This window comes from Heptranchias perlo, chromosome 11 (genome assembly GCF_035084215.1).
Source record: "Heptranchias perlo isolate sHepPer1 chromosome 11, sHepPer1.hap1, whole genome shotgun sequence".
NCBI lineage: Eukaryota > Metazoa > Chordata > Chondrichthyes > Hexanchiformes > Hexanchidae > Heptranchias > Heptranchias perlo.
The window spans coordinates 55,677,282-55,699,467 of NC_090335.1; positions in this window are offsets into that span (position 1 = coordinate 55,677,282).

The window sequence follows — 22,186 nt, forward strand, 5'->3', positions numbered from 1 at the left end:
TTTTATCCTGCTCCGCTCTCACTATTTCCCGCTGCTCTGGTAAACTCTCGCCCTCGTTCTGCACTGTTTTTATCCCCTCTCCGCTCTCACTGTTTCCCGCTGCTCTGGTGAATTCTCGCTCTGCGCTGTTTTTATCCCCACTCTGCGATCTCTATTTACCACTGCTCTGGTGAACTCTCGCTCTCGTTCTGTGCTGTTTTTATCCCCGCTCTGCTACCTCTGTTTCCCACTGCTCTGGTGAGCTCTCGCCCTGCGCTGTTTTTATCCCCGCTCTGCTCTCTCTGTTTCCCACCGCTCTGATTAACATGCAAATGTCTAAGCAGTAGTTATCAGAACAGAACAAGAATTATTTAACCCATTCCATTCTGGTTAGAAGGTGTGTCCACTTCTTGCTCCTCTGGCTTCTACACTAACAAAGCCTCAGACCCCTCCAGTTATACCCCAAAAGAACGGAACTGCGGCAAAATACATCCAATGAGCTAGTTCCCCAATAGGCCCCTTAATTTACCCAATCATATGGACAAAACGTACTTGTCCAGAAGAGACAGTGCTTTGTTGGCCCCCCTTATCTCTCCTTAGTCTTAGCCCCCGCAGTTGATGAGTCACCCTACAGGCCTTGAAGATAATGGGAGTTCTACCCAGTTTCAGCATTCCAGTACATCTGAAGGAGTAGAGATACCGTTATGGTGCCTCCCTTATTTTGCAATGGCAGGATGCTCATAGCTGTTAGGCATCCTGTAGCTGCAGTAAGTTAATTCAAAAGCAGTCTATTTGACTATTTAACACTTTCGAGCCTGGTTCCCCATATCTTCCAAATCTATATTTCCTTAGACATGTATCCAGTGTTGGGCAATAGATCCATGCATATAAGCCTGGACAGGTAAAGCACAAATACGTCATGCCAGGAAAACCACACTGTGAACTCCTGGATGTAGCCAGGGCCAGGGAAGGAAATGGTTAGGGTAAAGCGGTGCTGTTTCACCTGCTCTCCCATTTGCTAATATATTGCTAACACCTTTATGAATGTGCTCTGCTCAAAGACCAAGGTTGCCCATAGCCACGTGGAATGAACCTGGATAGGTGTTAGACCAGCCTTACTGAAGCAACACACTGCGTTTAAGGAGGTGGCACTCAACCTATTTGAATAGGGAATTGTAGAGGGCATTAGAGTCATGGTCCTGCCACCTAATAATTATCCTTTATTTACTTTGATCCATCACATTAAGGGGTAGATTTTCCCTGGAGCAGAATTCGGGCAGCCAACGGGCAGAGTGCTCCGATAGTTTTGGTGGGAGGCACAGTCCATTTTGAGAGCCGGGCACCATTAGCATTCGTCTGGGAGCTGTGGGAGGAAAGCAAATACCAGGGGACAGCCCTCCGGCTCCAGGTCATCGCAATGTTGGGCAGCCCAGCCAGCCTCCAGGCTGGAAGAAGGTAGATCCGTGGGGGGGGGTTCCGATCACGGGAGGGGGTACCTGGTGCAGCAGATGTCAAACTATTTACAGTTCCTGAAGGACGGTAGAGGGTGAAAATTAGCAGCAGGAAGTAGGCTCTGCATGCAAGGGGGGCACCCTGCTCTCTCGTGTACCTACGCTTCCTTCCTCTTGCACCTGTATGAACCCGTGTGTCACGTGAAAGGCCTCTGAGTCCCCCAAGTTGGTTGGGATCAGGGAGTTGGGAAGTGAGCAGTTCCTGATGCTGCTCTGAGGGGAACTAGCCGCGCCTCTAGCCAAGCTGTTCCAGTACAGCTACAACACTGGCATCTACCCAACAATGTGGAAAATTGCCCAGGTATCTCCTGTCCATAAAAAGCAGGACAAATCCAATCCAGACAATTACCGCCCCATCAGTCTACTCTCAATCATCAGCAAAGTGATGGAAGGTGTCGTTGACAGTGTTATCAAGTGGCACTCACCAATAACCTGCTCACCGATGCTCAGTTTGGGTTCTGCCAGGACCACTCGGCTCCAGACCTCATTACAGCCTTGCTCCAAACATGGACAAAAGAGCTGAATTCCAGAGGTGAGGTGAGAGTGATTGCCCTTGACATCAAGGCAGCATTTGACCGAGCGTGGCACCAAGGAGCCCTAGTAAAATTGAAGTCAATGGGAATCAGGGGGAAAGCTCTCCAGTGGCTGGAGTCATACCTGGCACAAAGGAAGATGGTAGTGGTTGTTGGAGGCCAATCATCTCAGCCCCAGGACTGAGGATTGCTGCAGGAGTTCCTCAGAGCAGTGTCCTAGGCCCAACCTCCTTCAGCTGCTTCATCAATGACCTTCCATCCATCATAAGGTCAGAAATGGGGATGTTCACTGATGATTGCACAGTATTCAGTTCCATTCGCAACCCCTCAAATAATGAAGCAGTCCGTGCCCGCATGCAGCAAGACCTGGACAACATCCAGGCTTGGGCTCATAAGTGGCAAGTAACATTCGCGCCAGACAAGTGCCAGGCAATGACCATCTCCAACAAGAGAGAGTCTAACCATCTCCCCTTGACATTCAACGGCGTTACCATTGCCGAATTCCCCACCATCAACATCCTGGGGGTCACCATTGACCAGAAACTTAACTGGACCAGCCATATAAATACTGTGGCTACAAGAGCAGTTCAGAGGCTGGGTATTCTGCGGCGAGTGACTCACCTCCTGACTCCCCAAAGCCTTTCCACCATCTACATGGCACGAGTCAGGAGTGTGATGGAATACTCTCCACTTGCCTGGATGAGTGCAGCTCCAACAACACTCAAGAAGCTCAACACCATCCAGGATAAAGCAGCCTGCTTGATTGGCACCCCATCCACCACCCTAAATATTCACTCCCTTCACCACCGGCGCACAGTGGCTGCAGTGTGTACCATCCACAGGATGCACTGCAGCAACTCGCCAAGGCTTCTTCGACAGCACCTCCCAAACCCGCGACCTCAACCGTCTAGAAGGCACATGGGAACAACACCACCTGCACGTTCCCCTCCAAGTCACACACCATCCCGCCTTGGAAATATATCGCCGTTCCTTCACCGTCGCTGGGTCCAAATCCTGGAACTCCCTACCTGACAGCACTGTGGGAGAAGCTTCACCACACGGACTGCCAGCGGTTCAAGAAGGCGGCTCACCACCACCTTCTCAAGGGCAATTAGGGGTGGGCATTAAATGCTGGCCTCGCCAGCGACGCCCACATCCCATGAACGAATAAAAAAAAACACGGGGAACAGGGGTGATATCACCTCTGGCAGCTGCTTCCTTTGATGGGGAAACTGCTGGCTGCATCATTAGAGGGTGATCCTCAGCAGCCAGGTCCCACAAGGCCTGTGCGTCTGGGACATCGCCTGGGGGTGGAAGGACGCAGCTCTGGGAAGTGCTGCCATCCTGCTGGTCGGCAGCATATCCCTCGGGGATTGCAACTGTCACCGCAGCGCTAGGTGCTGCAAGGGCGGACGCGAGCGTCAGCCGCAGGACGGCTGTGGGCACCTCCGCCATCAGTTCAGCTCCCGGCTCAATGCCCTGGCAGAGGTTATCCAGCTTCTGCCCAGTCATGTCCAGCCTGTCACGGAAGAGCAATATCTGGGCACCGATGGACCAGGGATGTTGCAGATAACTGCGATGCTCCTGCATCAACCTCCTCCGCAGCCGTCGGGACCCGGGCCGCAGGTTTTGTCTCCCGTCTCACAGGCCCTGCGATGGCGGTTGCAGCTTCGCGGCTGCATGTACGAGGGAAGTCAGGTAGCGCCTGGTGCAGAGTGGGAGGGGCCGGGGGTCGGTGAGGAGGCGTCACTCCCGGAGGTGCGAGGAAAGTGGCCGTGGTCACGCACCCCCCTCCACATCAACACCTTCAAGGTACAGCGTGGAGATAGAAGTGGCCGCAGCACTTCTCTCACCTCATTGCCTCCCCCCAACCCCACCAGGAGCTCAGCCTCCTCACCCTTCCTCCTCCTCCCGCTTAGTCTCCGCCTCAGTGCCCTCTGCCTTTATGTCGGTGCAGAGCTGTGGGAAGGAAGAATTAAAGCTTACAGTGGTGCAGCATGTTCTTTCCTCAGATTACATAGTCAGCTTTACATTCAATGCACAACATGGAAAAAGTCAGTTCAACCCAAGCTGTCTATGCCGGTGTTCATATGCTGCACAATCATTCTCCTACTTCAATATCCTCTTCCCACCCTGCACCCATGAGTATAAACAGTTTTTCCACATCCAGTCTATCAAACCCTTGCATAATTTCAAAAACCTCCATCGTCCCTCTGTGAGATAGTGTATAATACAATAGGTTAACAGCCGGGCATAGATAAAAGAGCAGCATGGGCTAATTAGAATAGGGGGCTGTAGTAAATGTGCAGACAAGCGAGAGAGAGTGAAAGAGAGAGAGGATCTGAGATATTTCTGTGCAAAACAGATTGCCTGAGCAAGATAAGGGATGAATGCAGGGTTAAATCCAGCTGAGTAGATGCAGTCAACTATTCCTATAGACATGGGTTTAGATAATAGAATCTTAGATGAAACTTTCAAACATGACTTCAGTCAAAATAGTTAAGAGGGTGTGGGGCTAACATGGAACAGAAAAGTCGTAGTGGAAAAGTACTCAGATAGAAACTCAATCAGAACATTGTAAGAAAAACAAGAGGTTGTGAGAGATAAGAGTTAGGCCTCATGTCTGATGATTTAAATTACCCAAGTGATTTACTGCAGAACTAAACAAATCTGGTTTGAATCTGTTTTAAGACAAAGGGATAGCACATGATGCTGGGTTACAGCATGTCTTATGACCAAAAGTAGACGTGTTATGATAAAGATATGAATGTAGAATTCATTAGGTGGAATACTTCTGATTAAGAACAGCCTGGATTGGTGATGCTCTTGGTCCCCAATAGGTATTCTACTTGTAAACGTAATAGACGTATTCGCTTTCTTGTAATCAAGTACATGTTCAATAAATCTTGAAAGGTAACTTGTCTCTGGAGTCCAAGTCTTTCTTGGGACTGGAGTGGAAGTCTATACAGTTGCTCTTAGTCTCATCCTTGGTGGACCGCTGCCCAGGAGACAAAGCAAGAGGCTGTGAAACTCACCTGGAGGCACCAATATGGTACGATCCTCGGCCTGACCCACGGGCACAGTACCATGGAATCCCTGTAGCTGCAGTGTCCTGTCCTCATGAGGAGTGAGCTGTCTTAAGAAGAGGATTCCGACACCACTTTGTGCATGCCTATCACTCCTGAAATAACACTGGCGAGCAAAATAAAGGAAAATCCTAAGATGTTTTATAAGTATATTAAGGGTAAGAGGATGACTAGGGAAAAAATAGGGCCCATTAGGGACAAAAATGGCAATCTGTGTGTGGAGCCGGCAGATGTAGGAGGGGTTCTAAATGAATTTTTTGCATCTGTTTTCACTATGGAGAAGGATGATGTAGACATAGAAATACGGCAGGGGGACTGTGATATACTCGAACATATTAACATCGAGCGGGAGGAGGTATTGGCGGTTTTAGCAGGCCTAAAAATGGATAAATCCCCAGGCCCGGACGAAATGTATCCCAGGCTACTGTGTGAGGCAAAGGAGGAGATTGCGGGGGCTCTAACACATATATTCAGAACCTCTCTGGCCACAGGGGATGTGCCAGAGGACTGGAGAACCGCTAATGTAATACCATTATTCAAGAAGGGGAGTAGGGAAAAACCGGGGAACTACAGGCCAGTGAGCCTAACATCAGTGGTAGGAAAATTATTGGAAAAAATTCTGAAGGACAAAATTAGTCTCCACTTGGAGAAGCAAGGATTAATCAGGGATAGTCAACATGGCTTTGTCAAGGGAAGATCATGTCTGACTAATTTGATTGAATTTTTTGAGGGGGTGACTAGGCGTGTGGATGAGGGTAACGCAGTGGATGTGGTATACATGGATTTCAGTAAGGCCTTCGATAAAGTCCCCCACAGGAGACTGGTCAAGAAGGTACGAGCCCATGGAGTCCAGGGTGCCTTGGCACTTTGGATACAAAACTGGCTTAGTGGCAGAAGGCAGAGGGTGATGGTCGAAGGTTGTTCTTGTGACTGGAAGCCTGTGGCCAGTGGGGTACCACAGGGATCGGTGCTGGGTCCCTTGCTGTTTGTGGTCTACATTAATGACTTGGATATGAATGTAAAAGGTATGATCAGTAAGTTCGCTGATGATACAAAAATTGGTAGGGTGGTAAATAGCGAGGAGGATAGCCTCAGTCTGCAGGACGATATAGATGGGTTGGTCAGATGGGCGGAACAGTGGCAAATGGAATTTAACCCGGAAAAGTGCGAGGTGACGCACTTTGGAGGGACCAACAAGGCAAGGGAATACACAATGAATGGGAGGACCCTAGGCAAGACAGAGGGTCAGAGGGATCTTGGTGTGCAAGTTCACAGATCCCTGAAGGCGGCGGAACAGGTAGATAAGGTGGTAAAGAAGGCATATGGGATACTTGCCTTTATTAGCCGAGGCGTAGAATATAAGAGCAAGGAGGTTATGATGGAGCTGTATAAAACACTGGTTAGGCCACAGCTGGAGTACTGTGTGCAGTTCTGGTCGCCACACTACAGGAAGGATGTGATCGCTTTGGAGAGGGTGCAGAGGAGATTCACCAGGATGTTACCAGGGCTGGAGCGCTTCAGCTATGAAGAGAGACTGGGAAGATTGGGTTTGTTTTCCTTGGAGCAGAGGAGGCTGAGGGGGGACATGATTGAGGTGTACAAAATTATGAGGGGCACAGATAGGATGGATACTAAGGAGCTTTTTCCCTTCGTTGAGGGTACTATAACAAGGGGACATAGATTCAAGGTAAAAGGCGGGAGGTTAAGAGGGGATTTGAGAAAGAACTTTTTCACCCAGAGGGTGGTTGGAGTCTGGAACTCACTGCCTGAAAGGGTTGTGGAGGCAGGAACCCTCACAACATTCAAGAAGCATTTGGATGAGCACTTGAAATGCCATAGCATACAAGGCTACGGACCAAATGCTGGAATATGGGATTAGAATAGACAGGGCTGATGGCCGGCGCGGACACGATGGGCCGAAGGGCCTCTATCCGTGCTGTATGACTCTATGACTCTATGACTGTGCTCGCAGACCTATATTGGCTCTCAGTTCAACAACGCCTCAAAATTAAAAGTCTCATCCTTGTTATCAAATCCCTCCATGGGCTCGCCCCTCCCTATCTCTGTAATCTCCTCCAGCCCTACAACCCTCCAAGATCTCTGTGCTCCTCCAATTCTGGTCTCTTGCGCATCCCCAATTTTCATCGCTCCACCATTCCCAGCCGTGTTTTCAGCTGCCCACGCCATAAGCTCTGGAATTCCCTCCCTAAACGTCTCCTCCTGCTCTCTACCTTTCTCTCCTCCTTTAAGACGCTCCTTAAAACCTACCTCTTTGACCAAGCTTTTGTCACCTGTCCTAATATCTCCTTCTGTGGCTCGGTGTCAAATTTTGTCTGATAACACTCCAGTGAAGTGCCTTGGAACGTTTTACGACGTTAAAGGCACTATATAAATGCAAGTTGTTGTTGTTGTTGATTTGCCTTGCGCGGAGAAAACAGAAAAAGTTAAGTGGGTTGATTTACATGAGGTGCAGGTGTCAAACTGACAGGGTTCATTTCAGGCATTGAAATCTTAGCACAAAAAGCTGTCATGTTTATCGACTGCCCATTTTGAAAAGGCCAGCTCCCATACAAACAGATCTTTAGCATTTACTTACCTTTGGGTTCTGCCTGGAGCAAATAAACAGATCTCACCTTGATAGCACCTACCTTCCCCAATCTACAAACAGTGAATTCGAAGGGCAATGCCTTTCTAGCTAAAGCCATTCTTAAATAAAATTGTTAGAGACAGACAACTTTTTGTAGAATTGTAGAACCGTACAGCACAAAAGGAGGACAATCAGCCCATCGTGCCTCTGCTGGCTCTTTGAAAGAACTGTCCAATAAGTCCCACTCCCCTGCTCTTCCCCCATAGCCCTGCAATTTATTCCCCTTCAAGTATTTATCCAATTCGTTTTCAAACGTTACTATTGAATCTGCTTCCACCACCCTTTCAGGCAGTGGATCCCAGATCATAACAGCTCACTGAGTAAAAACATCTCTCCTCATCTCCCTTCTGGTTCTTTTGCCAATTACCTTAAAACGGTGTCTTCTAGTTACTGATACTCCTGCCAGTGGAAACAGTTTCTCCCTATTTACTCTGTCAAAGCTCTCATAATTTTGAACGCCTCCATTAAATCTCCTCTTAACCTTCTCTGCTCTAACTTTTGATTAGCTATTACTTATAATAGAATTATGAGTTCCAAATTGAAGCCCAAAGAATGCTTACCTTGCCTTGCCTGGTCAGCTCGTTGATTTTTTTCCGGCATTCTGTAGGGTACTTGCCCTTTCCCAATGATCAGCGTGACTCCAGTATGGTACAATGTGTGCCTAAGCAGTAGTTTAAAGTAGAGAATGAGAACTATATCACCCATTCCATGCTAGGTAGAGTTCGTGCCCACTTTGTAGGAGTCTTGAAGGAAGCTTCCACCCTGCCTGGGGTCTCTTCTGTCTGTTGGCCTTACCCCGCCTGGGATTTCCTCTGTTCAGATCCGGATCCTCTCCTCATTTGGCTGCTGCTGCCTGGTTCCTCTCCAGGGTCAGCTCTTGCTCCTGTCCTGGTCTCTACAGTCTAACTCTTGCAAGGGGTATCTCTTTTATGCCAATTTTGAGGGCGGGCACAGGGGCTGGTACTGACACAGGTGTTTACCCTATAGGGGTCTTTCCAAAGGACGAGGTGACCAGTAAGATGTCGTGTATCTTCCTAACAAAGGGAGAAGAGTCGGCCTACTCCTTATCTCTACCTTTCATGGGCAGAATATGATTGAGTGGCCCTCAAAATGCCATACCCCTTAGTTGACCAATCATCGGTTTATAACACTAAAAGGGGGCTGCTTTCCCAACTTATTTTGTTATGCTTCTCTCAAGGCCGAAGTCAGCAACTTTGGGCCTGTTATCTCACATTCTATGTCTATTCTCAAGCTAACAATTCTAAGGCCCCATTGTCACGTTTAAGGTTGACCTTTGGCAGTTTGGACAACTATCTCAGCTTGTGGCTAGAACTACATCTTGTAAGTGCGGCTACAGCTACTGCCATGTAAGCAATTTCACAATTCTGTTCATTATATTAGAATCAAAATGCTTTGTTTCTCGTATACATTCAATGGCTTTGTAAAACTTACAAAACACACTTGAAAACACACTTGTATAAGTTAACTACTATATGTTGTCTGATTAATACAAAAGGCGATCATATAAAAACAGTAAAGGTTGCAAATCAAAGATACATGTGGTACATTAGGTCAAAATATGCTAACAGTCATTTATGCTTGATTAATAAAAGGGTAACTTCACAAAATACACATATGATACAGGTTTGACATGTAGCGGTATAGTCTTTCACCACTTCCTGAGAGTGGGTTGGTCACCCGCCCCTGTGACCGGCCTCCGTTAAAACTGGAAGTGAGCGAGTTGGAGGCAGGTTGGGGTCGGGTTTTATATTTTTACAATTTTTACCTTCCCACCCATCCTTAGGGGTTAAAATTACCTCCAACATCTCTATATTGAAAATGACGGTGTCGTGCAAACGCATTAAATAGGATGAAAGAGGGGTGAGGATGGTGTACAAACCCAATATAAGAATAACCAAAGAACCCAGTTAGTTATACTGCTCAAAACTCCGTGACGTGGGTGCTGATAGGAGGAAGACTGATCTCCTTCTCCTAGCACCTACACCATTAAGGTTGTATGTTTAGGCAAACCTACGTATGTCTTATATCATTGCTTGTATTGTTTTAAACCTGTGTATTGCTTTAAACCTATGTATGTCTTATATCATTGCTTGTATTGTTTTAAACCTGTGTATTGCTTTAAACCTATGTATGCCTTATATCATTCCTAGTAAAGTGTAGGTGGATTTATGTTTAATTAGGTGAATAAAACTATCTCTTTCGAGTTCAGTGGCCCGGACTATTTATTTAAGCAATAACAAGTAGGATTTAAACAACTCTTACAGTTTAACAATACTCACACTGATAAAAAAATGAGGAGTGATGAAAAATAAAACAGATTAATTTGCCGGGATAACAGAGTATCAGCAACAAAAAAGTGTGACAAGTTAAAAAGTGTGAGAAAAGTTACCCAAATAAGGAATAAAAACAGAAAATGCTGGAAAACATGCAGGTCAGGCAGCATCTGTGGAGAGAGAAACAGAGTTAATGTTTCAGGTAGATGACCTTTCATCAGAACTGGAAGATGTTAGTGATGAACAGCTTTTAAGCAAGTGCAGAGTCAGGGAAAAGGGAGCAGGAAAAGAACAAAAGGGAGAGGTCTGTGATAGGGTGGAGAGCAGGAGTGAATAAGTGACAAAAGTGATCAACTTATTGAATTTAATATAATTTTTTTAATGGTAATGGAGAAAATAATGGGACTTAAGATAGATACATTTCCAGGGCCAGATAGTTTAGTTATAATTTTCCAAAGCTCTCTTGATTTGGGAATTGTGCTGTTGATTTGGAAAATTGCAAATGTCACTCCATTATTTAAGAAAGGAGGGAGAGAGAAACCAGGTATCTACTGACCTGTCAGTTAAATGTCAGTTGTGGAAAAGTTACTGAAATCTGTCATCAAAGACAGAGTGACTGAGCACTTGGACAAGTATGACCTGATCAGAGAGAATCAGCATGGATTTGTGAAGGGTAAATCATGTCTGACTGATCTAGTTCAATTTTTTGAGGAGATCACTAACATGGTGGATAAGGGAGTGTCTATGGATGTTATCAATATGGACTTACAGGAGACATTTGATAAGGTTCTGCATAAGGGATTATTAGCAAAAACAAAAACACATAAAATTGGGGGCAACCTTGCAACGCAGGTTGGAAATTGATTGGGTGGTAGGACACATATAGTAGGGATAAAGTGAATGTACTCTGAGTGATGGGATGTGACAAATGGTGTTCTCCAGGGATCTGTACTGTAGCCATAGCCTTTCACCATATATATTCTTAATGAATATTTTGCATCTGTCTTCACAAAAGAGGGGGTTGATGCAGAGATTGTAGCTAAGGAGGAGGAGAAGTGTGAAATATTAGATGGCATAAACATAGTGAGAGTGGAAGTATTAAGGGTATTAGCATCGTTGAAAGTAGATAAATTGCCAGGCCTGGATGAAATGTATCCCAGGCTGTTACGAGAAGCAATGGAGGAAATAACGGAGGCCCTGACCATCATTTTCCAATCCTCCCTGGCTACAGGCGTGGTGCTGGAGGATTGGAGGACTGCTAATGTTGTACCATTGTTTAAAAAGGGAGACAGAGATAGACCAAGTAATTATAGACCAGTCAGTCTAACCTCGGTGGTGGGCAAATTGTTGGAATCGATTCTGAGCGACAGCATAAATCGTCATTTAGAAAGGCACGGGTTAATCAAGGACAGTCAGCATGGATTTGTTAAGGGAAGGTCATGTCTGACTAACTTGATTGAATTTTTTGAGGCGGTAACAAGGAGGGTCGATGAGGGTAGTGCATTTGATGTGGTGTACTTGGATTTTAGCAAGGCTTTTGTCACGGTCCCATATGGCAGACTGGTCAAAAAGTAAAAGCTCATGGAATGCAAGGGAAAGTGGTTAGTTGGATCTAAAATTGGCTCAGTGGCAGGAAGCAAAGGGTAATGGTTGACGGGTGTTTTTGCAACTGGAAGGCTGTTTCCCATGGGGTCCCGCAAGGCTCAGTACTAGATCTCTTGCTTTTTGTGGTATATACTAATGATTTGGTTTTGAATGTGGGGGGCTTGATTAAGAAGTTTGCAGATGATACAAAAAATGGCTGTGTGGTTGATAGTGAGGAGGAAAGCTGTAGATTGCAGGAAGATATCAATGGACTGATCAGGTGGGCAGAAAAGTGGCAAATGGAATTCAATCCAGAGAAGTGTGAGATAATGAATTTGGGGAGGGCAAACAAGGCAAGGGAGTACCCAATAAATGGGAGGATACAGAGAGGTGTAGAGGAAGTGAGGGACCTTGGAATGCATGTCCACAGATCCCTGAAGGTAGCAGAACAGGTAGATAAGGTGGTTAAAAAGGCATACGGGATATTTTCCTTTATTAGCCAAGGCATAGAATATAGGAGCAGGGAGGTTTTGCTAGAACTGTATAAGACATTGGTTAGGCCACAGCTTGAGTACCGCGTCCAGTTCTGGTCAGCACATTACAGGAAAGATGTGATTGCACTAGAGAGGGTACAGAGGAGATTTACGAGGATGTTGCCAGGGCGGGAAAATTTTAGCTATGAGGAAAGATTGGATAGGCTGGGGTTGTTTTCTTTGGAAGAAAGGAGGCTGAGGAGAAGTTTAATTGAGGTATATAAAATTACGACGGGACTAGATAGAGTGGATAGGGTCACTGACCCCTCTGCTATTAACCTTAGCAGAGGGGTCAGTGACCAGGTAGCATAGATTTAATGTAATTGATAGAAGGATTAGAGGGGAGCTGAGGAGAAATTTTTTCACCCAGAGGGTGGTGGGGGTCTGGAAGTCACTGCCTGAAAGGGTGGAAGAGGCAGAAACCCTCAACTCATTTAAAAAGTACTTGGATGAGCATTTGAAGTCCCGTAACCTACAGGGCTATGGACAAAGTGCTGGAAAGTGGGATTAAGTTGGATAGCTCTTTTTCGGCCGTCATGAACACGATGGGCCAAATGGCCTCCTTCTGTGCCGTAACTTTCTATATCAATGACTTAGATGAAGGAATAGAGAGGTATATAGCCAAGGTTGCGGATGACACTAAGTTGGGAGGCGCAATAAGTTATGCAGATGACAACAGGATGTTACAAAGGAACATAGATAGATTAAGTAGTAGACGTGGAGAAGATGTTTCCATTTGCAGGGGAGACCAGAACTAGGGGCCATAAGTATAAGATAGTCACTAATAAATCCAAGTTAGAATTCATTAGAAACTTCTTCATCCAGAGAGTGGTTACAATGTGGAACTCGTTACCACAAGGAGTATTTGAGGTGACTAGCATTGATGCATTCAAGTGGAATCTAGATAAACATGAAGGAGAAAGGAATAGAAGGATAGGCTGATAGAGTTAGATGAAATAGGGAGGGAGGAGGTTCATGTGGAGAATAAACATTGGCATGGACTTGTTGGGCTGAATGGTAATGTGGGGAAGTGTGAGGTCATCCACTTTGGATCCAAGAAAGACAAATCGGGAGTATTATTATAATGGCGAGAGATTAGAAACTGTGGAGTAGCAAAGAGATTTGGGTGTCCATATACATAGAGTCATAGAGTCATAGAGTTATACAGCACGGATAGAGGCCCTTCGGCCCATCGTGTCCGCGCCGGCCATCAGCCCTGTCTACTCTAATCCCATATTCCAGCATTTGGTCCGTAGCCTTGTATGCTATGGCATTTCAAGTGCTCATCCAAATGCTTCTTGAATGTTGTGAGGGTTCCTGCCTCCACAACCCTTTCAGGCAGTGAGTTCCAGACTCCAACCACCCTCTGGGTGAAAAAGTTCTTTCTCAAGTCCCCTCTAAACCTCCCGCCTTTTACCTTGAATCTATGTCCCCTTGTTATAGAACCCTCAACGAAGGGAAAAAGCTCCTTAGTATCCATCCTATCTGTGCCCCTCATAATTTTGTACACCTCAATCATGTCCCCCCTCAGCCTCCTCTGCTCCAAGGAAAACAAACCCAATCTTCCCAGTCTCTCTTCATAGCTGAAGCGCTCCAGCCCTGGTAACATCCTGGTGAATCTCCTCTGCACCCTCTCCAAAGCGATCACATCCTTCCTGTAGTGTGGCGACCAGAACTGCACACAGTACTCCAGCTGTGGCCTAACCAGTGTTTTATACAGCTCCATCATAACCTCCTTGCTCTTATATTCTATGCCTCGGCTAATAAAGGCAAGTATCCCATATGCCTTCTTTACCACCTTATCTACCTGTTCCGCCGCCTTCAGGGATCTGTGAACTTGCACACCAAGATCCCTCTGACCCTCTGTCTTGCCTAGGGTCCTCCCATTCATTGTGTATTCCCTTGCCTTGTTAGTCCCTCCAAAGTGCATCACCTCGCACTTTTCCGGGTTAAATTCCATTTGCCACTGTTCCGCCCATCTGACCAACCCATCTATATCGTCCTGCAGACTGAGGCTATCCTCCTCGCTATTTACCACCCTACCAATCTTTGTATCATCAGCGAACTTACTGATCATACCTTTTACATTCATGTCCAAGTCATTAATGTAGACCACAAACAGCAAGGGACCCAGCACCGATCCCTGTGGTACCCCACTGGCCACAGGCTTCCAGTCACAAAAACAACCTTCGACCATCACCCTCTGCCTTCTGCCACTAAGCCAGTTTTGTATCCAAAGTGCCAAGGCACCCTGGATTCCATGGGCTCGTACCTTCTTGACCAGTCTCCTGTGGGGGACTTTATCGAAGGCCTTACTGAAATCCATGTATACCACATCCACTGCGTTACCCTCATCCACACGCCTAGTCACCCCCTCAAAAAATTCAATCAAATTAGTCAGACATGATCTTCCCTTGACAAAGCCATGTTGACTATCCCTGATTAATCCTTGCTTCTCCAAGTGGAGACTAATTTTGTCCTTCAGAATTTTTTCCAATAATTTTCCTACCACTGACGTTAGGCTCACTGGCCTGTAGTTCCCCGGTTTTTCCCTACTCCCCTTCTTGAATAATGGTATTACATTAACGGTTCTCCAGTCCTCTGGCACATCCCCTGTGGCCAGAGAGGTTCTGAATATATGTGTCAGAGCCCCCACAATCTCCTCCTTTGCCTCACACAGTAGCCTGGGATACATTTCGTCCGGGCCTGGGGATTTATCCATTTTTAGGCCTGCTAAAACCGCCAATACCTCCTCCCGCTCGATGTTAATATGTTCGAGTATATCACAGTCCCCCTGCCGTATTTCTATGTCTACATCGTCCTTCTCCATAGTGAAAACAGATGCAAAAAATTCATTTAGAACCCCTCCTACATCTGCCGGCTCCACACACAGATTGCCATTTTTGTCCCTAATGGGCCCTATTTTTTCCCTAGTCATCCTGTTACCCTTAATATACTTATAAAACATCTTAGGATTTTCCTTTATTTTGCTCGCCAGTGTTATTTCATGGCCCCTCCTTGATCTCCTAATTTCTTTTTTAAGTATCCCCCTGCTATCTATTCCCGTGATTATTGAATCCCGTATAACTACTATGTTTCATATCCCTCGATACCCTTACCTAACAAAAATCTATAGATCTCAGTGCTGAAAATTTCAACTGGCCCAGCATCCACTGCCTTTTTGGGGAGAGAGTTCCAGATTTCTACTACTCTTGTGTGTGAAAAAATGCTTCCTGTTTTCACTTTGGAATGGCCTAGCTCTAATTTTAAGATTGTGCCTTCTTGTTCTGGATTCACCTACCAGAGGAACTGATATCATCCCTGTGAATCTTTTTTGCACCCTCTCGAAGGCCTCCATATCCTTTCTATAAATATATTTTACTACCATGCAGGATAATCTTTAAAGAAAATCAGAAGTATTAAGGATCCCATTGCAGCCAAGAGTGAACAAGAACAGATTCTGAGGCTGTGACTGAATTACGTATAGCCAGAAGATTAGCATTCCAACAAATGAAAACCCAGAATGGAGTGTGATTTATATTAGTGGTAGTCATTGCTGAGGGATGGCCTGGAAATGGAATGAGGTTGCAGGGTGCCAGAAGCTGTCTATTGAGGTCTTTCTGCATAGGATTTACAGCACAAAAACAGGCCATTCAGACACCAGTCTATGCTAGTGTTTGTGCTCTACACTAGCCTCCGCCCACTCTATTTATTTCATCTCACCCTATCAACATTCCTTTCTCCCTCATTGTGCATTCATGTGAAGTTTCGTTTAATGTTAAAAAATAGCAATTAGTGTGAGAGAGCAGAAGTGTAATTATTTGTTATATGTATCCTATTAAAAATCAGGTATCTGCACACATTTCCTATCCACAAAACATTGCTGCTTGTCACTCTTTTCATCACACTTTTGTGTCAGCTTGTTTCATTATAATTTCCTACGTCTACATTTGTAATGCAAATTTGTTATGTAAACTCATTATAAAAATAAGGACAAAATGTTTGACTTTATAATGGAGACGCAATTATATCCGTGTGGCACTCATCCAATTACCCCGCCCTCTAATTCAGCTTCACCTGAAGACTATACTACATCTTGAGTCATTGTAGGACTTAATTTCCAATTTTCAGGTGCAATTGGGCTGATTGTGCGCTGCACACACTGCCCATATGTACCAGGAGGTAAGTGACCAAACTAGCAGTCCTTAAAGGTGGCCATTCAAAACAAGACAGCTTCACCAATTTTGCACCCATTTTGGGCGAAAGTCAAAAGTCCTTCCCCCCCCCCTGACTACCCATCCTACAACATAACAACACATCAGCCCTCTTTGCCCCTAAATGAGCATGCTAATAATCATCACCTAAGTGAATAAGTCAACACCAAATAAGTGCACCCTTTCCTGTATGGCTCTAAACCCCATGAATAACAAAGTGCAATGTCAAGCCAGATTCTATTTTCTTACAAAATAGTCCAAAATGAACATAAGCCAACTTACTCTTTCCTGACACCATCCTTCCCCTGCCTTTCTTTCACCTATTTTAGTTCTTCTTCTAGGTGCAACATCAAGGCCAGTATTGTGAAAGGTGGTTGGATGCTCGTGCGCTACAAATGGGCCCTGGGTCTTAGGTAGCCCTCGTTTGCTGTCTGCATCTCTAGAGCTTGTTCCCAGGCAGCCTTGTGTTGCCTCTTATGTTCCACTGTGCCCTGACTGGCCTGGCATGTGCTGCTGTCCTCAGAGGCGAAGAGTGCGCTGGTTCTCAGGCTGTCCAAGGAAGAAAAGGGAGAGTGTTACCTAGCCTGCTCTGGTGAAGTCATTGAACTTCTTGAAGCACTGGTCTGCAATCCTGGGAATGAGAAAGTTGGCACTCAGTGCCAGTGCCACATCCTCCAGGTAGCAGAATTGATATTTCTGGCAGGTTTGCTTCCACGGACAACCAGCAGTCTGATATCAATTTTTTCAAGGAGGTCTTGCAGGTCAGAGTCTGAAATTGTGGCATCTTCTTCTCTGTCCGTGTGTCATGCCCTGCTGCCTTGTTTGGCTGTGTGTGCTAGCTGCTCCTATAATAGACAAGTGGCAGAAAAAATTTTATGAGATATGGAGGTTGAATTTCCGCCAGGGGTCTTCCCACTCATCCTCTGTATTTTGGTGGAAGATCTGAAGAAATCATGGAGAAATGGCGCAAACAAAGTTATGATGGACAACCTGTGGAAGTTCAACCAAATGTAGTCAATTTAGCTGACGGTCAAGTGAATGAGCCAAGTATTGTCCTTTTTTTTACTTGCTTGTTTCTCAGTCTGCTGCTGCAGTGTCTTTTTAAAGACTTCACTCTAATTACCATTAATCTGCCCAGCAGATTACACCAGTTTTACATGGGATTTATGCCAATCACTAATCCAATGAATATACAAATGCACTATCCCAGGAAGGTCTCGTGCAAATACCTCTCCATACCATCAGAAGGCACAAATCTTTTTCCATTTGCGTAAAAGTTATGCAATTCACTGCATCGAAATCCTAGGCCTGCATATTTTATCCTTAGTTCTAATGCCGGTGATTTGTGTGTGTCATTAACTCCTAAACATTTCCTCCGTGGAAGGAGTGAGTGTGCTGGCTTGTTGAGAGGTTTCAGGCAATGCTATTTAAGATTCTAGTTGCCCTGTACCTTCCTAATCTGTTTCTTGTCATGGCTCCGCAACAGATTCAGCCACATCCACTTCTGCTGTGGCTATCTGGTGCTGCCTATTTTTTGGCACATCAACGGTTACCTGCACAGGGATGCTGGATTGGTCAGATGGCACCAGCGCCAGGATTAGCCTTGTGGGGGCCCCGGGCAGAGGCTAAGACATGGGTATCCCCGTTTTCCACTACTCTATAAATATGACCTTGCTCCCCACCCACCCCCCTCCCCCGCCATGGCCATGGGCAATTGTCCTGGTTGCTTGCCCTAAAGCTGGTACCGCTGGGCACTCCTTCAGCATGTCCATTGACTTATGTGGGAGCAGAACTGTGGGTAGCAATGAGCTCTGTGATTTCCTGCCTGAAAGTTCTCTCAATCTGATTTCCAAGCATGTAGAAGGTGAACAAGAGAGCCTATTTTAGAGTTGATCCCAAGTCTCTCGAGCAGCAATCTGACAATTGATGAGAGATGCTTCCACTGAGCTTAGGACCTGTGCCACTGAGGGGTCTGCTCCAGTGGTTGACTGCAGAACCCTTCACCCACGACTGCGCAGGTTAGTTAGTGGATTTTATACCCCTTGCCAGAACGGGAAGCGTATTTTGGTTCCTGTAGACAATCTTGCTCAGAAAATCATCTAATTGTATAAACAGGCCCTGTGAGATAACAATCCCTAGGCCCTGCATTGGAAACACTGCAGGCCGCAGGTGCATCCTTTTCAGCCGCCTCTACCACCTGTTCCTTCTCGTCTGTGCATCGTGACTTACCCAGTGCTACTTCCTCAAATTCACCATCTGAATTTTCTGAGATATGTATAGCTGTGCTGGTTCTTGGAAAATATAGCAAGAGTGACACGGGTGCTAAGAGAATTGGCTTACTATCTTACATAGAAAGAAAGAAAGAACTTGCATTTATTTTTTTTATTCGTTCATGGGATGTGGGCGTCGCTGGCAAGGCCAGCATTTATTGCCCATCCCTAATTGCCCTTGAGAAGGTGGTGGTGAGCCGCCTTCTTGAACCGCTGCAGTCCGTGTGGTGACGGTTCTCCCACAGTGCTGTTAGGTAGGGAGTTCCAGGATTTTGACCCAGTGACGATGAAGGAACGGCGATATATTTCCAAGTCGGGATGGTATGTGACTTGGAGGGGAACGTGCAGGTGGTGTTGTTCCCATGCGCCTGCTGCCCTTGTCCTTCTAGGTGGTAGAAGTCGCGGGTTTGGGAGGTGCTGTCGAAGAAGCCTTGGCGAGTTGCTGCAGTGCATCCTGTGGATGGTATACACTGCAGCCACAGTGCGCTGGTGGTGAAGGGAGTGAATGTTCAGGGTGGTGGATGGGGTGCCATTCAAGAGGGCTGCTTTGTCCTGTATGGTGTCGAGCTTCTTGAGTGTTGTTGGAGCTGCACTCATCCAGGCAAGTGGAGAGTATTCCATCACACTCCTGACTTGTGCCTTGTAGATGGTGGAAAGGTTTTGGGGAGTCAGGAGGTGCAGAATACCCAGCCTCTGACCTGCTCTTGTAGCCACAGTATTTATATGGCTGGTCCAGTTAAGTTTCTGGTCAATGGTGACCCCCAGGATGCTGATGGTGGGGGATTTGGCGATGGTAATGCCTTTGAATGTCATGGGGAGATGGTTAGACTCTCTCTTGTTGGAGATGGTCATTGCCTGGCACTTGTCTGGCGCAAATGTTACTTGCCACTTATGAGCCCAAGCCTGGATGTTGTCCAGGTCTTGCTGCATGCGGGCTCGGAATGCTTCATTATTTGAGGGGTTGCGAATGGAACTGAACACTGTGCAATCATCAGCGAACATCCCCATTTCTGACTTTATGATGGAGGGAAGGTCATTGATGAAGCAGCTGAAGATGGTTGGGCCTAGGACACTGCCCTGAGGAACTCCTGCAGCAATGTCCTGGGGCTGAGATGATTGGCCTCCAACAACCACTACCATTTTCCTTTGTGCTAGGTATGACTCCAGCCACTGGAGAGTTTTCCCCCTGATTCCCATTGACTTCAATTTTACCAGGGCTCCTTGGTGCATCATTCATGACCTCAGAATGCCCCAAAATGCTTTACAGCCAATTAAGTACTTTTGAAGTGCAGTCACTGTTGTAATGTAGGAAACACGGCAGTCAATTTGTGCACAACCATTCATGAAAAAGATGTTATTGGAATTGCTCTTCATCCACATCAGAACCTGATTGGAACCTACAGTGAAGATGGACTCATTAAACACTGGAAACCTTGAAGGATTATACTAATGTTTTTTTAAAAAAAAACCCTGAGTATAACTAGATCATCCAAAAGACAGAACCTCCACCAGTGCAGCACTCCCTCAGTACTGCACTGAAGTGACAGCCTATGCTCAAGTCTCTGGAGTGGGGCTTGAATCTACAACCTTCTGACTCAGGGACGAGAGTGCTACCTCTGAGTGAAGGAGTTGAGGGCAGTGGTGACTTTAACTGCAACGGGCAATGCATGGCCACCTGCCCCAGTCGGAAACAGCTCTGCACGAAGGAGCCTGCAAATGTCTGCAACCACCTGGCCACTCAATCTTAGCCTTCAAGGACCTGCTCCTCAGACTGGTCCAGGAAGCTCAGCCTCTGCCTGCCTGCTCACGAGGGTAGTGCCTCCTGTGACATCGGGCCCTCCGTTATTCCCCTCTCTGCTCTTCTGCAGGTCCTTGTGGTGTACCTCTGTCTTGTGGAGCTGCAACTCCCAGAACTGCACGTCATGCCTGCCGCGGATGGTGATGTGCCTCCTCCTCAGATGTAGTGCTGAATACATCCATTGTGCCCTCCATCCTGATGGTATCAGTTTGATGGGTATCCAAAATGTAGGTAAATATGACTGAACAGAAGAATTCTGAATGTGAACAAAGAAATCTGAGTCTAAACACTAAGAACTCGAAGCCAAATGTTTGTCTGAGAGAACTGTTTGCTCCGCTGCAAAAACTCACCTTTAATCCCCATTTGTCAATCACTGGTTTAAATGTCCAAATGGCTGCCGGCTGCAACTCGCCTCCATTTCCATGATGTGTTTCAGAGGCCACGGGAGACACATTCAGGCAGAGTTAAAATTGTTTCTCTGCCTCAATCCTCACAAATTTAATTGATTGAAGTACTTCAACGATGTTAATTGCCACTTTAAATGTCATCCCGCCGGTTTTAATTGCCGGCGGGACTTCTAGGTTTCCAAAGCGCGCGCGCACCCAGATGTGTCTGGGTGAAACTCATTTCTCGGTGCGTTGGAGCCGGGACTCATTCCCGCTCCAAACTTTTTTTTAAATTTCTACCCCCCCCCCCCCCCCCCCCCCAACCCAATCATGCCCCTGGTTTCTCTCTCTCACCTTTCTTAAATAATGGAGTTACATTTGTAATTTTTCAATCTATAGGGACAATTCATGACTGGAGAGAGTTTTGGAGGATTATGGCTAAAGCATCTGCAATTTCCTCACCTACTTCCTTTAAAAACCTGGGGATTTGTCAGTCTTTAGTGCCATTATTTTTTTCTACTGCTGTTTTCTTGCTTACGTTAACTTTAGTGAGTTCCAGTCCTTGATTCATTATTAGTTTCCCTGGAACGTCAGGTATATTATCCTCTTCCTCTACTGTGAAGACTGACACAAAGTAATTATGCAACAAGTCTGCCTTTTCCTTATTTTCATTTGCAATAATACCCGCATCTGTTTTTAAAGCGCCCACATTACCCTTGATTACCCTTTCTCTTCTAACATAATTGTAAAAACTTTTTGTGTTAATCTTGATATCCCTCTCAAGTTTCTTTTTGTATTCATTTTTCGCAGCTCTTCCAATCTTTTTTTGTCTTCCTTTGCTGTTCTTTATATCTCTCCCAGTCCCCTGGAACTACACTATTCTTTGCACTTTTGTATGCTCTTTCCTTTAGCTTTATGTTATCTCTCACCTCTTTTGTCGACCATGACTGTTTTATTTGATAAGTAGAGCTGTTGCCCCTTACAGTTATACACTTGTCCTATATCAAACTAAATTCTTTTTTGAACGCATCCCACTGTTCATCTGTAGTTTTATCCGATAACAGTTTTGAACAGTTTGCTGTTGTCAGTCACAGTCTCATCCCGTTAAAGTTAGCCATACCAAAATTTAGAATCTTAGTAACTGTGTTAGGTTTCTCCTTTTCAAACCTAACATTGAATTCAATCATATTATGATCACTGTTAGATAAATGTTCCCTTACTGTTAGATTATTAACTAAGTCTGCCTCATTACTCATTACTAAATCCAGTCTGACCTGCCCTCTTGTTGGTTCTAGAACATATTACTCCAGAAAACTATCTTGAATGCACTCAAGAAATTCACTACCTTTCT